The 12,230-nt window shown below is 35.4% G+C and overlaps 1 protein-coding gene and 1 non-coding gene across 3 annotated transcripts in view; both read right to left on the bottom strand.

The window, feature by feature from the left end:
- The window catches only part of LOC106673973 (neuroligin-4, Y-linked-like), a 777,726-nt gene that overhangs the window by 72,962 nt on the left and 692,534 nt on the right, over window positions 1-12,230 (bottom strand). The gene's annotated exons all lie outside the window — the stretch shown is intronic.
- Trnad-guc lies at window positions 7,354-7,426 on the bottom strand. Its single transcript has one exon. It is a non-coding gene; the product is annotated as a tRNA-Asp (tRNA).

The following is a 12,230-nucleotide window of genomic DNA, read 5'->3' as shown; positions in this document are numbered from 1 at the left end:
ACAACTACAACTCAACACTAACACCATCCACTATTACTAATAATACTACATTAAATCTATCAAATACAAACAAACCAGCATACATTTCCATGCCATTTAGTCAAGGCTTATCACATAAATTAAACACATTTATCTCGTCCTATAACTTCAAAATAGCTTTCAAAAATTATAAAACAATCCAAACACTTTTTTCCAAAATCCCAAGATCCCACACCAATAACGAATAAATCTGACGTAATCTACAAGATCAACTGTTTAAACTGTCCGGTAACTTACATCGTTCTTAAACCCAATATCTGGACAAGAGAGTAAAGCAACATATCTATGATTGCATAAACCCAAGCAAAATCCTACAGCTCTCGCTATCCACCATTTTGAACACCAACAATTTCGACTTCAAAAATCCAAAAATATTACATACAGAACAAAACTAACATAAAATGGTTTATATCAACAGAGATAAACACAGCATCAATTACAGAACAGATACATGTAAACTCAGTCGCAGCTACGCCAATATCATTCATCAAATTCAATACAGATAACATACCTATATCATCACATTACATTCCACATATCAAATATTTTTCACATAGTCTAATTTCCCTACAATTTACCTTTCCTTTTCCTATTTATCCCCATTCTATATATAATCCTGAAAGGATAATCTGGCCGAACAATTACCAACACATTGTTCCCCTTTGTCGGTTTTTTCACTTCAAAAAGGCCGATGCCTTATACAAAATTGTCTTTTATATACCGACTTCCTTCCCCTTCAAAATCTAACGTATATAAACATAAAACAGCAAAATCTCACTGGCACTCTCAACACGACACGCAAGAACGGCACAATTACTCAGAAGACAAATAGTTTGAGAGAGTAGAAATACTTTGATTGAATTTAAAAAATATATTTTGCAATGTATAAATTCACTTTTCCGCATCCTAAATGTATTTGTTAAATGTAAACAATGTTTGTAAATCTCAGGCCGTGAAGATCATCTCAATAATGATCGAAACGTTGGCACGATAAAGAAAATGTTTTTCTGAAACCTACATCATACAAGACCGCATCTCACGATTTCTGAATAAATATCGATTAATGGTCACTAATCGCCACACACGCAATTAAATATGTTTACTATTTTATTGTTAGCAATGGAAAGACGTTTATGCGATTAAATATATTTCACGTTTTTAACCACGTAAATCATTTGACATGGTGAGGAATATAACACTTCAACAGAAAACACTCAGAAAAGAGTAGTGAATATTCAAAAATGGCAAATTTCAGCGCTTTTTTTTCTTTCTTAATATTTTTAAATCTGTAAAACAATTACAACAGGTAGAGTTGTAAGAACAAATTTTCCATGAAAATAATGTGTAGAGAACGCAACCAGTGGTAAGTCTCCTACAAAAGAAATAAATAATTACTTCCCTTTTTCATTTTTCATCGTCACTACGTAGGGAATTACGTGTCCACTATCGTTTCACGCGACGTAGGGATTATCTGGGATGGTCGTGAAACTGAGCTGATGATCCACGGTATGGGATGGATTGATGAAAATTATTGCAATTGGTTTTCGTTGAATCTGCAACAAAGGTACTAATAAGGCCTCGGTGTAGGGTGATACATAAAAAAGAGGGTTAACAATTTTGCTTAGGACTTTTGATTGACACCTTTGAATCCGTTGGGGGTTTGAATGCTCGGTTGACCACTAGTGTTCGATACCATAATTCCACATAGGTATATCTTTTGTAGTTAGGTGGCAGTTGATTAGTGGTGATAACAGTTTGTAACGTCTGTTTAGTTCGTTTTGCTTTAGTTTGTAAGCGGATTACAAATAAGTCGTTTGTCTAGGTAAAGTCCAAAGTTAAGTACATGTTCTACAGGAGGGAGTGAAATTCAGTTAATGTGAACAGGTGGTAGTGTAATATATCTGAGTGTGAAGTTTATACGGCTCTTCGTAGCGTTTATTTAAATTTTTCACCCTTTGGATTGTATTGTCACCTTTTCTCCCCTAGATGTTGATCTTCGGGTGTGAAAGCAGAAAGTGGTACATGTAAAATAAAACGAATGAAAACCAAAAATAAACTTAAAACAAATAAATATATTTACCAACCAATTAATTAAGGTTTTAAGTTGAGATAAAAAAGTCAGTGTCACGAGCGGGATTATTTGGTCAAGCGGATCACGAAAAATAGTAAATTGAATGAATTAAAATGAAGTATACTAAAGCCCTCCGTGGCCATTTCACTTGTCATCGAGAATCAAATAGATTACACGACATTTGAAAAATGGCAAAAAGGAGGGAAAATTCAAAAGGTGGGGCTGAGATGGGAAGTTAGTGCCCGAGGGGATCGAAGTCATGATAGCTCAAGTGGTAGAGTAGCTGCGTATCAAGCCGAAGGTCGTAGGTTCGAATCCCGCTCGTGGCACTGACTTTTTTTATCTCAACTTTAAACCTTAATTAATTGAATGATATTAATTGGTCAAGCGGACCACGAAAAATAGTGAATATTTACCAACTTTACAAGAGTGCCCTACACAAATATTATTTCAATAGAAATTTCTCTTGACTGATTTTCTCTCTTTCTCACTTTTAAACATACAACTTTTACGACGGCCTGAGCGCACCTGCCTTCGCTCTTCCAATACTTCAGAGACCCTTTCAGTTGGAGTGGGGCTACCCCGCCCTTAAGGGGTCTCCTTGTGTCGGGGACGTCTTGGTCCGTGACAGTATGTCGAGACAATGCAAATGGTTCAAAGGTTTATGAATCCGGAGGATTGTTATGCGGGGAATGTATTTCTATATCGTCGGCAAAAGTCGAGAGAACTTTTCTGGAAGGATAGGAAAGACCTGGTGAAGGAGAGGTCTAAGATTTTTCCCTTGTTGGACGCCATCTTGGATACGATAAAAAGAGGATATCGCTGTGCCCTGACTAACTTTGAAGTAACGGTCAGACAAGTACGAGTTTAGGACTAGGTAGTATGTATTAGATAGGGTGCCCATGTCAATGAACACATCAGGACAACACTGGTTCCGCTCAAGGGAGGGTGAAGTGACGTACACAACACGATGTTGAGATTGATAGAGTGTTGAGTGTAAGGACCTAAATCAAAACTGTTGATTCCGAATAGTTTCTTGGGATTCAATGATAGGGTTTAATAGGAGTTTCTAAAGAATTTTAAACATTATAAGAAGGAGCCTGATAGGGCGGTAAGATGAAGGTGGATTGTAGGTTCGGTTGGTTGTGGAAATGAATTATAGAGAAAAATGTTCAAATGACAGGAAAATATGTTGTCTGCAGATCGGAATGAAAGATGTAAATAAGGAAAACGAGAGCTTTTGTCGGTAGATAGCGAGGTGCATATTTTCTATGTAACTTTTTTTTGCTTCTGAGCTATATTTTGTACGATCGAACAGTTTTGCATATAATTAAATTATTTAGTGTTGCAAAGAAAATTGTTTCAACAGCTTTTTGTGTATAAATTTTTCATTGTGCTTGAGAATTTCCTGAAATTACATACTTTCACTGGGCCAATAATATTTACCAATATTTTGTCTCATAACAAAACTTTCATTATATCGAAGTCCAGGTTTTCTATCCTAAACGGAAAAGTGTTATTCTTGGAAAACAAAAGGGAGAGAAAAACACTGTTTTGTCTGAAATCGGCCAATGGGTTAATCTGAATCCTTTGCAAATGGATTGGCCGCTTGTCGTAAAACTTGTCTCTATAAAAAAATCTTTCTACAGTGTGCAACGCCGGAGGAATGGTGACCTCCCCCCAGAACATCGAGTTATTTCTCTGTCTGATTCGTTCGAAATATCGGGTTGTCCGGAAAATAATGCAGGATTTTAAGTTTTCATTAAAAAAAATCTATATAAAATATTCTGTTTACGTTTACAGGATTACCCATTTGTATGNAATTATTTTGATTAAAGAACATTGCTTTAAAGTAACTAGTTTCTTTTTTTTTGTTTAATACCAAAATCCTGCATTATTTTCCGGACAACCCAATACATCAACACCCTTTAAGGGAGAATATGTTTTTCGCAATACTTTTTACGATCGGGACCTGTAGGAAGGTACGTGTACAACATTCCCTTCACGCTGTCTTAAACAAAATTAAGTGGTAAAATTCTCGTTTTTCATAAAATCAGAATAAATTTAGAAATTCATGTGAAAAGTCTATAGGAAAAACGTAGAAAGAACATTTTTTCAAGGATTTTCGATAATTGAATACTTTCAAAAGTGCCAAATCATAATGCTCAAAGGGAAAATGGGTACCCCCCATACATCCGGATAGAGGGCAAACGAGTAAAGCCAAGGATCAAGCCAAGTACTTGGGAGTAATATTGGGCGATAACCTGAACCCCGTACACCACGCTATTAAAATAAGGGAAACGACAAGAAGTGTGTACAATGGATTGAACTGAAAGTGGAATATGGACTTAGCACAACAGCGCTCTCCACAATCTATAAAAGTGTCTTCCCCCCAATAGCAAGTTATGGTGCAGCCGGATGGGCCAAACGACTACCGAGCAAAAGCAAAGCTATAATAGATCAAAGCCACGAATAGCTCTTATAAGAACCACAAAAGGGTACAGGACGATTTCAACGCACGCCATACAAGCAATTGCCACGCACCGCTAATAGATCTTGTCCTTAAAGAAAGGGTGGTCATCCACCAAAAAAAGAAAAATGTGACAATTGATATATGAGCAAGCCAAGGAGAACTAGACTGGTTCCGAAGCACAACTGGAAAGGAGGCGAAAGAGTACTTTGGAAAAGTGACAAGGCCATCATGGCAAGAAAGCTGGACAAACAGCAATAAGGGTCGGCTGACATTCAAATTTTTCCCCAGCATTGAAAGGAGACAAAAAGCAAAATGGCTACACCCCGACTACTAGATCAAATGCTATCAGGACATGGAAACGTCGCAAGCTAGCTCCATAAATTTAAGAAAAAAGGCAGCCCTTTATGCTCCGTTTGCAGCACCGAAGAAGACGCTGAACATAAACTCTTCAGCTATACCAAATACAATGCAGAAAGGGAACGTTTGCGAAAGACCAACACCTCAGCAGAATGGTCGCCTAATCTCCAGAAACTACTTTGTGATACCAAATCATTTTCAGCACTAAAAGACTTTGCCTCAACTATACTTAAATGAACAAGTCCCTATTTATTCTGCAAAGTAAGTCCTAAATATTGTTATTGTTAGAAGTTTATTGCAGTTATTTATTTATTTATTGCATAATTAAACATAGGTTTAGGTTTAGGTTTTCGGGCTGTTTTCCTCTTCTTAGTAAGAAAATTTTAGATAATATAAATATATAGAAAAGGAAATCGACAAAATGCAAATGTGCAAGGGGAAACCAGCAAGAGAAGACCTTTTGTTCTAGGTTTTAAAATGAAAAGATTGTTACTTCGAAAACCGACCAGTGGTCTCGCCTGAAGGAAAGACCGTTGGGAGTAATTTTATCCCATTTATTTGAAGTCCCTTAGATATATAAATTTGATTAACTTAAAGCGTTTGTCCGCCCGTATGGGGTCTTCCACAGGTACGGCGGGGTGGTGGAAAGGGATAACAAAAAATTGAATACTTACACTTGGCCAATATCTTTTACAAATAATTTGTCTCTTTACATTAAAAAAAATTAATCACAACATATTTCATACACATCTGAATCCAGATTTCCCATGCCGAACGGAAGAGTGTTAGTTTCGGAAAACAAAAAAGAGAGAATACACACTGTTTTTTCTGAAACCGGCCAATGGGATAATCTATTCCTGGCATAACGTTTAATCATCATATCAATCAATCAAACATTTACACTAGAGTTATTAAATTTAAAAATGTATTTATTATTAACTTTTATATGAATAAAAACAACTGGGTGTATAGATGTTACAGAGTATTGGTTGATATTTCTGAGAGCACGGTTTTCATTTCGAAGTTTGATTTGCCAAATATATTCCAGTAGATGTATAATTTATTTGTGAATATTTATTTAGAAATCGTGAGATGCGGTCTGGTGTGATGTAGGTTTCAGAAAAACATTTTCTTTATCGTGCGTAAAATGTTTTTCTGACACCTACATCACACCAGACCGCATCTCATGATTTCTAAAAAAATATCGATTAACGGTCACTAATTACCACATATTTATTTGTGAAACTCACGCGGTAACGGGGGAGCTCAAAATCGGCAAAATATAAAATTTCTCTCACACATCCAGTAAACTTTTATTTTTCTAGAAGGTTGGACAAGAAACATCAATTTGAACTAAAAAAATACGACATAAAATAAGCTATTTATTGTATAATTTGAACATCGCGGAACTTAACAGCTGACTTCTAAAAATCATTGCTTTATTAATATGTTTAAATAACTATCAATATTGATCGCATATGTTACAATTATTTATATAATCAAATAACTTCAAAGAACAACCTGTAAGGAACAGGTAAGAAGAACAAGAATGATTAGAATTTCATAGCCAAGCGAACCCTGGTTCGCAATCGGACGTTGCATGCTAAAACACAACCATAGAACAATGTACAGTATATTAAAAATTACGCTTCTTTTATTTAACAGCATTGATGATCTATGTAACTCGTACTTCGAGATGTGAGATTTTTCTTTTGGACTGTAAAATTTTTATTCTTAGACAGCATGTCAGACGCGGAGGTTGATAATTTCATTGGTACTTTTCTGTCACGAACAATGGCTCAGAGTCGGCAAAGTAAAACTAACGACATCAAGAGTTGAATTTGTAGAAAAAAAGTTGTCTCATGTATAATTACTGGTTATGGGGCCGCGGCCGTGTGTGGAACGTGACCCGACTGCATACATGGCCCGTTCGCTGGAAGTTAATGTGTTGTCTGGAGTTGGGCTGCCTGGGGCACTTAAAAACTGAGTCATCCTCAACCCATCGGATCCTGGCCAGGGCACCGACTAAATAAGAAAACTAACAAGAAGAAAAGCTAACAACTTTTAACTCCAAGGCCTGATTTATCTTCTCAATAAAGTCGGGGCGCTAGAACGGGCGAAGACAATATTTCCTAGGCAACCCTCTTACCTCCTTCCTTAATTTGACGACTTCATCCTTCTGTTTTCTAAACTGGAATATCTGGATCTAAATATTCTGTTTAAATTCATCTTTTGTAAGCAACGTCGATGATGATAATATAGAAAATATGACATTTTTGTGATGTTTATTCATATTTTTCATGGATAGGTAATCGTTCAATCTAAAACTATTAAATTCACTAGTTTCGTGGTCCGCTTGACCAATTAATATCATACAATTAATTAAGGTTTTTAGTTGAGATAAAAAAGTCAATGGCACGAGCGGGATTCGAACCCACGATCTTCGGCTTGACACGCCGCTGCTCTACCACTTGAGCTATCGCGACCTTGATCCACTCGGACACTAACTTCACATCTCAACCCCACCTTTTGAATTTTCCCTCCTTTTTGCCATTTCAACTTAGCCAACTCAGCAGTCCACGTCCAGAGGTAAGAAGACAGAAAAGGAGAGAGGGACAAAATAACGAAAATAAGGCCAGGAAAACCATGAAAATTATTAAAGAAAAATTTTCTTTTTTAATAATAAAACTGTAACCATAAATCGAAAAGAAAAGGAAAAAGTAATTTTCAAGTTCAACTACCACAGTTCCACTTACTGCTTGTTGATCCTCTCTCTAATACACGTCTGATCTCGTAACAACACTGAGGTAAGATTGTTATCGTTTTTATTTAGTACCTTTGAAGATTTGGCAAGCTAGTTAAGTATTGTTGACCATTAACACTACATGTATTGTTAACATTAATTTAATCCGCATTTTACAAAGTGGGCTACTTAACATTTACCAAAAGACCATCACTAAACTGAAAATGTTTTATAATTCTCCTTGATGAAGCACTGAAGTTTCCTCTTCATTATAGAGTGCAAAGTTGAATAATCAATAATTACAAAAAAACAAACAAATTTTTACAACAATATATTTTTATAACCTAGAACTATCGAAGTAAGAGTAAGTATAAACTATTTAATTTGCTAATAATCAATGATTTAAGTGTGAGATTAAATTAAGCTTATACGTTTAATAATTTGTTTCATTTATGTAACAAATAAAATAATTGTAACATAGATAACTAGCTAATTTGGGGCAAAATTTACAATGGAAAAAATAGTCAATTGACCGGAATCAAAATATGAACATAAACACGGCCATGAAATATTTATGCATGAAGGGGTTGCAGGAATTGGGTGTGAGCCTCTCTTTTACCATAATAAAACATTTTTAGGAGAGCATAAAGTTTGTGCGTAAAACAAAGAAAACACTTTCAAACCCGCAGTTATTCGAAATTACATCCCAACACTAGTTTATTTACTGCGAAAAATTATTGATTTCCTATTTTGAAACATTTTTTCTAATGTTTAAAAATCGACTTGTTAAAATTGTTCTTTGTCTTAAAAAATATGAATACGGTTTTGGTATGGCAATGTTTATGAAAACAATATCCCACAAACCCGGAGGTTGCTTAGCAACAAATAATGAATTTTCAGCGGCCTGACGTCCCACGCTCTGTTGCACGATGTAAATTGTATAAAAAGAGTCCATTAGGCTCGATTTTCTGTGTATATTTGGCCATTAGTCACTCTTGTATGATGCTACGTTGCAAATTAGCCTCAGTGCCCGGAGGCCGACCGAAACCTGCACAGCCGATGTACGCCTCCACCTGACTGACGTTCAACCGAAAAATTGGTTGCAAGGGGTTTACACGATTTTCGGATCAATAAATACTGTCGATGATTTCGCATCACTGTAGTTAATTTAATACATTCCCCATGGCTACATTCAATCTCACCAGTTGCCATTAAAAATAAGTTCCTATTTTTTATTATTATTTTGATCGATGATACATAGTACATCATCTATATATTTGAATAATATTTTTGGGCGGATCTTAGTGTCTTTTGTTGTTCTGTTTATTAAGTGATTTATAAGTATTTCACATTAATTTACCGATAGAGATCCACCCATAGCAGTCCCTTCGAAATTTAGTAAGTACTAAGTACTCCATGGGAGCAAATACCCTGGGGTCACCAATCCTCCAATTCCCTTCGGGAAAAAACTGACATCATCGTAATTTTTTTTTTTTAATTTTGAAGGGACTGCTATGGGTGGATCTCTATCGGTAAATTAATGTGGAATACTTGTAAATCACTTAATAAACAGGACAATAAAAGACACTAACATCCACCCAAAATATTATTCAAATATATAGATGATATACTATGTATCATCGATAAAGAGGATTAAGAGTCTTTTTTAACTGGGTTAAATAACTTTCATGAGAAATTGGAATTTATTGTTGAAATTGGATATATACATAATTAGGGAAGGCGCAACGCTTAATTTTTGTTGGTATACCATAACATCATTTTCAGATCGACTATTAAACTTCCATTCTAACCATCCATATCAACAAAACAAAAATGTCATTAGGAATTTAATACACAGCATTGAAATTATCTGACGAAGATTTCTGACCTGTTATAAAACATAAATCCCTTACTATGGCCATAATAAATGCATACCCCCAAAAATGTTTAAAGAAGCGTGGTATCAAATAATAAATAGTTTTGTCACGAGCCCAATGATTAGGACTGGGTATCTCGGATAAACAATAAGAGGGAGAGAGAATTGGACCTCGGAACTCAGGTGTGTGAGAGATCCCGAGGAATAAGGATTCACAGGATTGAGTACCTTTGATTTATAATATATGTTTCATTTTATTTGCTTTGGTAAAGTTGACAATTAGTTTAATTTGATTTCGTTTATTATCTATAAATTCAGTATTTTAGTTTAATTTAAAATAAGGAAAGCTTTATTCATTATTTGGTATATATGTATCATTCTCATAGTTCAGGTATAAATACATTTATTAAAAAATATGGATGTGCCTTCAGATTGGGAATTATAGCATGAGATTTCTTTATGTTTAGTTTCTGATGATGGGCCAGGGGCCCGAACGACCATGTAATTTGCTAAATTGAATAAAGGTTTTCAACCACGGAGAACTTATAATTTTTCAACCTATCAATAGAGAACATATGAACCGTGGAGTTGGTAATATATAGTATATAAAATAAGATGAGTAAACAGCTTTGGCGATGTCTTCAAACACAAATGAAACTTCACCTAACATAATGAAAGAACAGATTTTCTTAAATTAACCCTCTCAATACTCCTGCAAAGCCATACTTAAAGATAAATCAATGGTCCAGGCCGAATAAAAATTCAAGAATTTAGGCAAAAATTAGCCAATAACCGTTTTCAACAGAAAGATGCCGGTCTCTTTGTCTGTGTAGAAGGCAATAACACAATAGGTAAAGTTTACCCCTTGCTATTTGAGAAATGGCTTTACCAAAATAGTACTATTAGTTACAATTAATTAAGGTTTTTAGTTGAGATAAAAAGTCAATGGCACGAGCGGGATTCGAACCCACGATCGTCGGCTAGATACGCCGCTGCTCTACCACCTGAGCTATCGTGACCTCGACCCAGTCGGACACTAACTTCCCATCTCAATCCCACCTTTTGAATTTTCCCTCCTTTTTGCCATTTTTCAATGCCAAGTTTATCTCAACAAAAACCTAACAACTAAATTAATTGTAATATATTAATTGGTCAAGCAATACTGTCGATGATTTCGCATCGCTGTAGTTAATTTAATACATTCCCCATGGCTACATTCAATCTCGCCAGTTGCCATTAAAAATAAGTTCCTATCTATTTTTTATTATTTTATTATTATTTTTTGGCAAACAAATACATTACTTCTTGAAAACATTCTTTTTTCCTTTCTAACCTGTAGTACATTCAATGGCGAGGGAGATTGTTAATACCTGCTCGTTCAATATAAATAATTAGCGTAATCAATTTTATATTTTTGTTTTTACAATTTCTGTTTCTCTGGATCTTATACGCCATACGCAAACTATTATACGCAATATAGTTTAATAATGTCCTTGCACTTTCAAATAACATTTTGTAATAACATTGGTTAATGTTAGCAAACATTCCCATGTAGTTTTTTTAATAATAAATTACAATTAATTAAGGTTTTTAGTTGAGATAAAAAAGTCAATGGTACGAGCGGGATTCGAACCCACGATCGTCGGCTAGATACGCAGCTGCTCTACCACTTGAGATCCACTCGGACACTAACTTCCCATCTCCACTCCACCTTTTGAATTTTCCCTCCTTTTTGCCATTTTATTAGTACTGATTAGTATTAGTAATGCATCTATTATGGGGATTCGCATTGTAGGAAAAACTAGGATAAAAAATGATAGGTAAATGGGAAGGTTGCTAATTTGTTAACGGATCGTGGTGTATATCCCTGATTTTCTAGTAAAGAAAAAAAGGAATTATTCGTCGTAGTTTAAGTGAACATGAGATTTGGCTAGATATTCGGTCGATTGTTCCACTGCTTTCAGTTGATCGCACGAACAAATGGGGAAAAGTTTATAAATTTTGGATTACCCCTGTGCAGACTTGCCTAAAAACTTTGAGGCTCGAGGCCGTTACGATGTATGGTAGTTATCGTCCTGTCTGGCCGTACATACCTCCCCGTCAGGCAGTGCGGTAATTGCTTATACTTCAACCACACGGCGGCATAATGCAGAGGCAAACTACGTTGTTTAATGCGGAAACGAACATTTAATAAAAGATTGTCAAAAATACGATGATAATCCGTCTTGCTCTGTCGAAAGAGCCACGTTGAGAATTGAAAAGAATACGAGTTCTATAAAAAAAATTGAGGAAGAAAACCGGACAATTTTTTGAGAGGCTTCCTATACCTTCGTATAATAGGTTCGATAGTCTGGCTAACCATGATGTCACAAAGTAATGAAAATTTTTCACCCTTTATTCAAAATATAAATCCTCGATACCAGTACCTTAAATCATTAGTACGGTCAACTCGCCCAAAGAATCTTGGGTTAAAATAAAACCGGTTACACTTCCCTAACAAATCAACATCCAATATCCCATCAGACCCAACAGACCTTTCAAGTATTCTAGAACACAATCCGTAAGCAGCGTAACTACTGAGGCTGAAAAATATATTACCCTTCTTAAGCAATTAAGTGAATATATTCGAATGAATAACTTCTCTGAAAAAGAAATCATCGATAAAGTCGGG

This window comes from Cimex lectularius, unplaced genomic scaffold (genome assembly GCF_000648675.2).
Source record: "Cimex lectularius strain Harlan isolate CLEC.00 unplaced genomic scaffold, Clec_2.1 scaffold63, whole genome shotgun sequence".
Classification (NCBI taxonomy): domain Eukaryota; kingdom Metazoa; phylum Arthropoda; class Insecta; order Hemiptera; family Cimicidae; genus Cimex; species Cimex lectularius.
The sequence above is the reverse complement of the archived record's forward strand: the minus strand, read 5'-3'. Positions and strand labels throughout refer to the sequence as shown.